The sequence below is a fragment of the Silene latifolia genome, chromosome X, assembly GCF_048544455.1.
Source record: "Silene latifolia isolate original U9 population chromosome X, ASM4854445v1, whole genome shotgun sequence".
NCBI lineage: Eukaryota > Viridiplantae > Streptophyta > Magnoliopsida > Caryophyllales > Caryophyllaceae > Silene > Silene latifolia.
The window spans coordinates 313,166,845-313,177,066 of NC_133537.1; positions in this window are offsets into that span (position 1 = coordinate 313,166,845).

A 10,222-nucleotide genomic window follows, 5' to 3' on the forward strand; every position below is an offset into this window, starting at 1 on the left:
TAGGCAAGATTTGGAGGGAAATTGTATCCAAACACTCACACTCCATTCCCCCTCCCCTTCCCTTCTCTCCCTTTCCCTTCCCTCCTTCCCCCTCCCCTTCATTTCTCTCCATTTTTGCTATCCAAACACACCCTCATGAAAAATTCTTGTGTCCTCCGGGAGGACCGTCCACAAAAACATTTCGATAATCAATACTATATATTAATTCCAGAAACCAAGGGACTTCAATGTAATTAAAGAAAGTTATACAAATTAATTATATTATATAGTTTTAAATCACTAGCACCGTGTGATGGACCCAATTAAGGGATCTCAATGCAAATTATAGTTTGGTTTAAAATTAAACTATATAGAAGCTTGGTAATTTTCCTAAACATTTGTAAGAGACTAAAACATGGTCAATTTCCTTAAAATAAAATAATTAATTAAGACAATCAATTTCCTTGAAATAAAATAATTAATTAAGTTGGTCAATTTCAAGGAGACTAAAAGAAAGAAAATGTTTGGTAATTTTCCTAAATATTTATAGAATACTAGAAGATGGTCAATTTCCTTAAAATAAAATAATAAATTAGTATAAACATGCACACTTATGGTATTAATTATTATTGCCATAAAATTATATATTAAATTTAAAATCTATGCAATTTTTATTAAACTTTATAGTTTATTAGATGTATAGAGATGTTAATTATTTAATATACAATACAAAAATATAATATAAGTAGGTTATAAATAATTCAACTTAGATTCCAAAATATATAATATTGCATAATTTTTTCGATTTGATTTAATGCATATATGTAATATATTTTTATAAATATATAATCCTCTTAAAATTGCATGCCTAAGTAGTAAAAGTAATTTCGTCAGTAAAGAAAAGAATTGTAGTAATATTAGATATAGTTATATGATAGTAATCACTCATTTGAATAGTAAAAGTAACAATATTATCAGTGAGATTAGTGAAAGTGGTAGAAACAACAACGGGAGTAGTGAAATAATTAATATTAATGTGGCAATGGAGAAAGTAACAATAATTACGGCGGGAGTAGTGAAATTATCAATATTAATACGACAGTAGTGACAGTAACAATAATTACGGCGGGAGTAGTGAAAGTAACAATGATTACGGGCAAGTAGTGAAATGTTACTACTATTGTTTCATTAATAAGAGTAAAATATTAATATCAGAAGTAGTGAATTTGTCTCAAAATTTATTTCATCGTTATTTTAGGATGTGTCATAGAAAAATATATTAATGATAAATTTATGAGTTATACAACTTTAAGTAATTTTATTTAATGAAAAAAAATTAATGGTAAGTAGAGGTAGCCCGGGCGAAGCCGGGCACCAATACTAGTAAATACATAAAAGAAATACGGAGTATTTTATAAGGTCATCTCAAAAAAATCAACATATGCAGTTTTGTGAATTCCTGCCCAAATGTAAATATTTGTTGTTCAATGAAAAATTGAGTATATTGGTGAATTTTTTGGCAAATGGGTGTTCATAGCAGAATAATTAGGGAGTTGGGGTTCGTTTGAAATTATTTTGTCCTAAGAGCATCTCCAACGGTTCTTTATAAGGATCTGCTTGCAATTTTTGCAAAATAATAAGCATGTAGCTTACCATTGGAGAGGGAAAAGTGAGATGTAGTTTGCAAGCATGATAGCTCTACCAAGCTACATGCTTGCTTTAGAAAAAAAATAAAAGGTAAATTCTCATTGGATGAAAACAAGTATGTGGGACCCATACAAACTATATATATTGTAGTTTGCCATTAAAGCGGTACGTTGCCGGAAAGCCGAGTAGTTTTAGAAATCGATATGACATGCCAAGCTACAATGCATTGTAGCTGACCGTTGGAGATGCTCTAATGGTTTCACGTCATCACTTTTTATTTTTTTTCCAGTTTTTATAGCGGCTTAATTTTTTGTCATTTCTAAGGAGATAGATGCCATAAGTTTATGAAAAATAGAGAAATAGGGAAGCCGCTAAATTTCTTAGCGGCTTCAACGATTGTTTATTTCTATAATAGGCTGTCATCTGTGTTAGAAGATGACAGTTTTTGAAAAAAAAAAATGAATAGTGAAGTCGCTAGGTTTCTTAGCGGCTTACTATAAAAACTGGGAAAAAAATAAAAAGTGATGACGTAGACCCATTGGGGCAAAATAGTTTCAAACGAACACCAACTTCCTAATTATTTTGCTAATGAACACCCATTTGCCAAAAAATTCTATTGGTTCTATTTCGTGTCTTTTCGATGTATTCATTATCGAAATTACTTTTTCCACATATAAACTTTACTCTTTTACGTACACTTTTTCATTAATTTTTCATCCCATGCCCTTTACCAAAACCTAAGCAAATCAGCCTTTCACATGCTCTTCTATCAGTTTTTTCCCCTAAAATTTAATCTAATTGCTCCTAAAACATAAACAATAGATCTTAATTCTCCGATTTGTGAAGCAATTTAGTTGTTTATTAGCTACTAATATGTTTTAATGAGTTTTATTTAATTTATCATTGTTTTATTTGGTAATATAATAGGATGAAATAAGGGTTGTTTATGGTTGGTATATGTTTGCTGGTGGTACAATGGTGGTTGGTGCGGTGGTTAGGGTGGTGCACGGAGGTCAGAGTAGTGCAATTGTGGTGGGTGTGTCACGGGCGTGGGTGAATCTGGAGGTGGTCTGGTTGGGCGAGTTTGGTGGGACGCGTGGTGCGAGTGCGGGCGGGTGTAGGTGGTCAGCCGACAGGTAGTCCGCTGGTGCGATTCCGGTGGGTTAGTGACCAGGTGGTCCGGTGGGAAGGTGGTGAACGTTGGTTGGAAATGGGCTTTGTACGTGGGTGACTGGGTGTGTTTGTCTGTTTTTTTCATTTTTAATTTGTTTTTTTTTTTTTGGTTAAAAACCCATAACTAATGGGAGAAAGAGCAGCCGAGGTCGGCCGGCAAATAGGTCGACCGGAGTAGGAGAGGTGAACGGAGGTGGTGGTGGGTGGTGAAGGGAGAAAAAAAAATCAATTGACTGAGGGGAGAAAAAAATGGCAAGGGTAAAATTGTAAAATGCGTATGTGAAAGAGTAAAATCCGTATGTGAAAAAGCACGTCACATTCATTATACTCATCAATATATAGTATACACAAAATCTCATTTGTGACGGCACATATCCGTCACTCTTGAGTGACGGATACCATTTTACCTCACAAAGTACCCACTTTTTCTCTCTCTGCAACATTATTTATTTTTTTTTTGGTGTTGACCAGGAGTATCCCCTACCGACAGCTGGGGCAATCTCCTTCGGGGTACTGAAGGCAATTTAATGGGTTGACCCCTCCCAAGTTTGGCTTTTTCATTCGCAAGAGTCAGGAATCGAACCCCTGACCACTTGTTTAAGAGATGAGAGCCCTTACCACTCACACCAGCCAACTTTGGTCTCTCTGCAACATTATTTATGTGGTCTCCTTTCTCCACTAACCCATTTTATTACCATTTTAACTCACAAAATATCCGCCACAAATGATAACCTGTCACAAGGGAGACCAATTGTATAGTATACTAGTTTTATAGAGCTCTATCTAAAGTCTCTCTCTAAAAAAGTCTCTCTCTAAAAACCTCTAAAAACCCTAACCCTAATCTTCAAGTTCATCAATTAGGGGCTACCGTCTACCAATTTTGGTGGAGGTAAGCCCCAAATTTTCCGTTTTTCATACTAAATATCTATTAATTATTAATTATATGCAAATAACTCTTGTCTCTCCTTTATTGGAGATTTGTCCTCGCCTTTGTGTGAGTTTGTTTCTCATCTTGTGTGAGATTCATCCCTCTATTTGAGAGGTTCAAGAATTATGTGGAAGATCAATGGTCTTATCTGTAGTCATATGGTGCTGCAATGGATGTTGGATTATTGCTTACGAATTGTGAGATCGGACAAGATTCATCTCTTTCAAAACTTTATTATCAGATTTATGGATCCCCTCGCACTTGGCTGTATGAAGAAACAGTGGTATTTTAGAGGGTGGTGTGCAGAAGCGCTTTTATCTAATAACGATCTTAGTTTTAGGAAGAGTTTGTCTTGCTTGTCTTTTATAAATTTGTATTCAATTAATTTTAATTTTTGTTGCAATTCTTGTATGACATATTATTATTATTAATGAAATTGATCTTTTACTCAAAAAAAAAAGTATACTAGTTTTATACTCGTGCAAAAATGCACGGGTTACTTTAAAATTCAATATTTTAATTACTCCATATGATAATCATTATATATATAAAAGAATCTTGTAAAACAGCTGAGGTGGCACAATCTCCTTTGAGAATTAAGGTAATGCAACCTTCACATTCAAGTATTTAACCTCACAAAATCAGTTTTGTTTGAGCCAATCACGGTTTTGCAATATGGCCACATCAGCACAAAAAAAAAATAATAAAAAAAAGCTGACGTGGCAGCATGAACATCAAGATAATTGTGTTTAAAGCTCTCAATCAGTCGAGTAAAATAAGGGTAAAATCGTCATTTGATTTTCCAACTCTGATAGTAAAAATTAAACTGTAAAAGTTATTTTCTCACCTACCAAAAAGCGACTAACTTTAGAGATTCCCAATAGAAGAATGATTTATTGCTCTGTTTCATACTCCAATGATCATAATATAGAGGAAAGAGCTCTTCAATTTCCAAAGTTTTGGCTCAATCAAAATTGCTCGAAAATATCAACGGCCACAACTACTTTTAAATCTAGAGTTTTTATACTACTAAGATTTATATACACACATGACACATACACTGAAGGCATTTAAATCCATATCAAATTCTCAATCATCTCTACAATTACACAACCAATAACCAATTCATCTCATCTTCTACAATGGCCATTGTACCAACGTCACCATTAGCCAACTCAATGTCGGAGGCTGGTACACAAGTGGATAAAAACTGAAATTAAAGATAAGATAAACACGGAAGCAGTTAAACTACTGCGACTTATACTAAAGTATGTTGTGCTTTCCATTAAAATCTCTCTTTCACATTTTAATATTGTTGTTGTATATTTAAATAGACCTTAAGTTTGTGAGTATTATTATGTTGTTGGTTATTATTACATGAGTTTTTTGTCAAACACAATCTTTAAAAAACTTTTTTTTTCCAAACACGACCTTTAAAAAAAAAGTTTGTAAAACACAACCTTTAATAAATTTTTCTTTGTAAAACACGACATTTTGGCCAAAGTTTAACCACTTGTAATAGGGTGAATTTAAGTCGATATTTGAGGTAGCAACCGAGGTCGATTTGAGGTATTCTTAAACTTTTTGGAAAGGTGGGAGTACAAGCTTTCCAGGGGTTATCAATACGGTTGTGATAGGTAGCCTTATGTGGGATTTATTGGTGTGTAAAGTAAGGTGGTCAAGGAGTGAATTGGAGGTAAAAACAAATCAGAAAAACACCAATTCACTCCTTGACCATCCTTACTTTACACACTAATAGACCCTACATAAGGCCACCTATCACCGCCGTACTGATAACGCCTGGAAAACTTGTACTCCCACCTTTCCAACGAGTTTAAAAACATATCAAACCGACCTCGTTTGTTATCCCAAACATCGACTGAAAGTCACCCCATTGCAAGTGTTCAAGCTCTAGCCAAAATGTTGTGTTTAACAAAAAAAAAATTATTAAAGGTTGTGTTTCACAAACTTTTTTTTAAAGGTTGTGTTTGGAAAAAAAAAGTTTTTTAAAGGTTGTGTTTGACAAAAAAACCCTTATTACATATGGAAGTCTCACTATGATTAACTGAACTATAGTACGTAGTATTGAAATTATATAGTATGTATTTGAGAAATACTTTTTTTGTTTCCATTTGATGATAGAACCCAATAGTTAAACAAATAAAGTTAGGATATTCTTAGAATATTTTCACCCAAATTAGCAGACCTTTGCACCCGTGGTGAACGATTATGTTGAAGCAGTTGTGTCGGCATTTCAGCTCTAACCTGTCTAACTTCCTGATGAACCATGGGACCAGCATCCTCAGCGGCTACTCGAGCTTCCTCAATAACCCCATCATCACCTCCTACGGTAGCAGATTCTTCAACAGTTTCTGAATTTTCAGCATTTGCAGGTTCCACAGAACTAGCCGCCTCTTCATTGGGTTGCTCCTCAGGAGACTCCTTTGGTGTTGAAGGGAGTGGAGGTGCCTTACTAAGCATATATGCATGTATCTGCAAAAGTGGAAGGCATCAATACTATTCTATGTATACCGACACAACAATGAGAGTCTTGAAACGACTCCAATTAAATCTGGCTTATTGAGTAGCCGAGTTTTATTTTTTTTGTTTGAATCTGTGTGGACATGGGTCACGGGGGCGCTTGCGAACAAGCGTTTGCATTTGTGGAGTCGCCACCAATTTATTGTGGAAAATTGGAAACCGTTCGAATACCTCGTGCCATATCAAGACACAAAGTAGTGACATGAACACTAAGAACTCGTTACCCTTAGCATTCTATGTCTAGAATGACTCTCGTGGATGCCAATGAACACGGATGTTCACAGAGATATGGAGTAAGGGGTGAGGGTACGTATTAGGAAGCTCTTTTGATCGAACACCTAATCCCGCCCGCCTCGATAGCGGCCTCTACTAATGATTAGGGAAATTTTCTATACTCGATATATTCTCGATTATATGCATGCAATGCAACATCTAACGTTTTAATCCTAACATGTGAGAATTAAACTAAGTCGGTTATCACGTAATTTAACATGCAATAATGTCGAGGTAGAAATTTAGGTTCAATTACATGTGAAGGAATACAAACGGTAAAAGAAATACAATAATAAATAGAATAAAGAAAATTACAATAATTACATTGGATTAGTTGATTTATGTCGAAAATATATTTAAAACGGATGGTTTCAGAAAACAAAGAATAAATAAATTAACAAACAGATATTAGGTGATAATACGATTAATAGTTAATTAAATACGTAAACTAATAAACTAGGTCAAGGCAGAAACGGGAGTTCAGAGACAGAACTCAACCCGGAACAGGCGCAGCAGAGCTGCGTCCTTTGGAAGAGGCGCAGCAGTCGCTGCGTCTGTTCCTGAGCTCAGCTCTGGCTGTGAAGCCGGAATTGCAAATCATTAACGTTCGTTGGTGATTTTAATGCTTAATTATATTATTTGACTCAGATGAAAGTGATTAACAGATTATTTACATATGACTGAGGTCATAAAAACGATAAAACATGGATAAAAACTAAATAGGACGAATTAATTACAAGATTTAAAGATATTAATTACAAATTAACAAACTAACCAAATTAATTAGACTAAATAGGTTATTAATGATGGATTAATGATGGTGACAGTAAATAACAGATGCAAATATATTAAATGATGAATTCCAGAGATTCAATATGAGTAAATCGAATCTCTACAACCCGAATTGACTTAATGACGAAAACCCGCAAATATGAATTATAAGGGATTTAAGTCGGGATTTAATGATGAATTAAATATTAAGAATTATTAATAAATTACAGGTCAAAATTATCATATTCAAGTTGTTATGTTAACGAAACAATGAACAATCGAAAGCAAAAGCAAAGCAAACGGATTAACAAAAGACGAAGGAAGAAGAAAGGAAGCAGGAACTGCGGCAACCTCACGAAGAGGCGCAGCAGTAAGCCTTTGCTTCCTTCAAGAGGCGCGCGATTCTTTGCGTCCTTTCTCGACGGTTGTCTTCTGATAATCCGTAAAAGGGTTTTTGAACAAGTTTTTACAAATCGGTTTCAAGAATACTTTCGACATAAATCTTACAATTGTGATTACAATAAATAAAGAACGATAAATAAAAGAAGGATTTACACCCTCAGACTTACATGTTTGACGAAACGAGATTAACTAAGTTAACGTTTAGTGATGCTCGACTCGAATGTACGACGAAAGCGCCCTCTAGGAGGAAAACGAATAAGATTGATTAATGTTGATTAATGTGGAGTTGGTCAAATTGGTCGGTCATGCAAAACGAGGCTGGTACTCAGAAAGATCCGAGCTTACGTGGTCGAAAGTTCAAGCACGTAGACGCCAAAAAGTAAGAACGTGGTCTAGAATGCAAAGGGAGAAGAGAAGGGCGGACACTCGCGTGAGAAATATGTGAGACCGAAGGTCTCTATTTATACTAATCACACGGAGGAATTAGGGTTTTCGGAGAAACTTTGGAAGTGAATCTCGGAAAGATACGGAAAATACGCAGAAAAGGACTGAAGAAGAGGCGCAGCAGGCACTGCGTCCCTTGGAAGAGGCGCATCACTTGCTGCGTCCTTTCCTCAGTGGTTTCCTCCTGCGGAAGAAAGATTTCCGCGTTTCTATTATGGAATAGCGGATTAATATCATTTCCTTAATATTTTGTGTGAATATTACGGGAGATATTTTACCAAAGATCACAAGATTGGAAAATATGGAATAGAAATATCCGGAACATTCTGACTCGGTTATTAGAAAATGAAGACGGGTTTTGACCCGGACTCCAAATGTACTCTAATTACTGCCAAAACGACCATATCGGCACGTAGATGACAATTAAGAGGTAGACACAAGTGTTTGAGAGATCACTTGACGATAAACTTACGAACTGTCACAAATCGTTCCGTATACCAAACATGCGGCCCAATTATCACCGGGTGGTTTACGGGAGGTGCAGAAATGTGGTATCTACAGAGCCCTCACTTTGACTGAGGCTTGGACAAGGCGAAAGTCAAAGTATAGCCATCAGGTCAATCGAAGATTACAACCTGACGACTATGGCGACGCGAGGCGGCTTAAGGGGTCTGAGCCAAGGACCTGTCGTCGGGAACATTTTAGAGTCTGTCGACTATCGGGGAGGGTCGTTTAAAGTCCATTAGACTACGTAAGGAGGCTCGACAGCCATAAGAAGAGACCATACCTGAAATTCCTTGAAACTCCATGGAAAACAAAACGCGATATTGGGAGGAGGCAGCAGGAGGTAGTCAGGAACTGCTGGGAGAAGTCTGCTTGTGGTCGGCTTCAAACACACTTCGGAAGAGATTGGGGTCGATGTTGATCTCCATGTCTCGAGAGGGACGATTGCCTGTCCGTGAACTCTCGCTGGGGGAACATAATCGGGAACTGATCTCCATGTCTCGAGAGGGAATGTCTGTCCGTGTACTCTCGCTGGGGGAACATAATAGAGGTGTGTCGAAACACCTGTCAGAGAATATTTGCTCGTTGTGACAAGCAAGGTCTTGGTAAAAAATATGGCGACAGTTTGCAGTTGGCTTGGAAACACGGGTCCGGACGAAGAATAAATGTCAAACGGACCAAATATGCGATATGGCATCGAAGAAGAGGCGCACCAAAGATGGGCCCACAAAATAACTAACTCATAACGAATCTTCGAAAATTCATATGGAGGGAAACTGAGGAAGAGGCGCAGCAAGAGCTGCGTCCCTGGAAGAGGCGCAGCACCTGCTGCGTCTTTTCCTGAGCGTGGCTTTCCTGTAAAAACCCGATGAAACAGGGGTTTTGTTTCATAATTTTTAAACATAATTCTCTAATTACTCTCTCAAATTCTAACTATTTTTCGTCAAAATTTGATCAAGAACTCGCATTTGCCATGACTAATCGAGGTATGTGTATTATTCTTGCATTAATCTTCCATAATTGATCAAATTGGACAGACAAAATCAGGGTTTCAACCCTAATTATGTCGAAAATTTGGGGCTTTTCCCCCAAATGATTTTGCCTTGCAAAATTGACCTTGTAAATGGCTAATTGGTAGTATAAGGATCATAACCATGTATTTGATTCGAATTTTTGCTGAGTTTTGAGCATTTGGGTGAAATTGTGACGGTCTCACAGCTAAACCGTAAATCGCTTGGAAAATATCCCTAGGGTTGCCCATTTGTGACGAAACTTGATATTTGGAATCCTTGTATGATGGGTAAACTTCCTACCATCTCGGAATTTTGATTTGTGACGGCTTTTTCAGGGCACTTTTTAGGGCATAATCGCCGTCATAACGAAATGTTGTCGAAATTCCGACTCGAACCCATGACTAGGCTTCAACTTAGGCTTGACTTGACCCAAATTACCACATGAGCGGACGGGTTTATGGTAAAATTGCCAAATATGGCGAGAAAATAGCGATTTCGGAGCTCCGAAAACTCGAAGATCCCCTAATTAAGGCTTGTCGTCACTTGA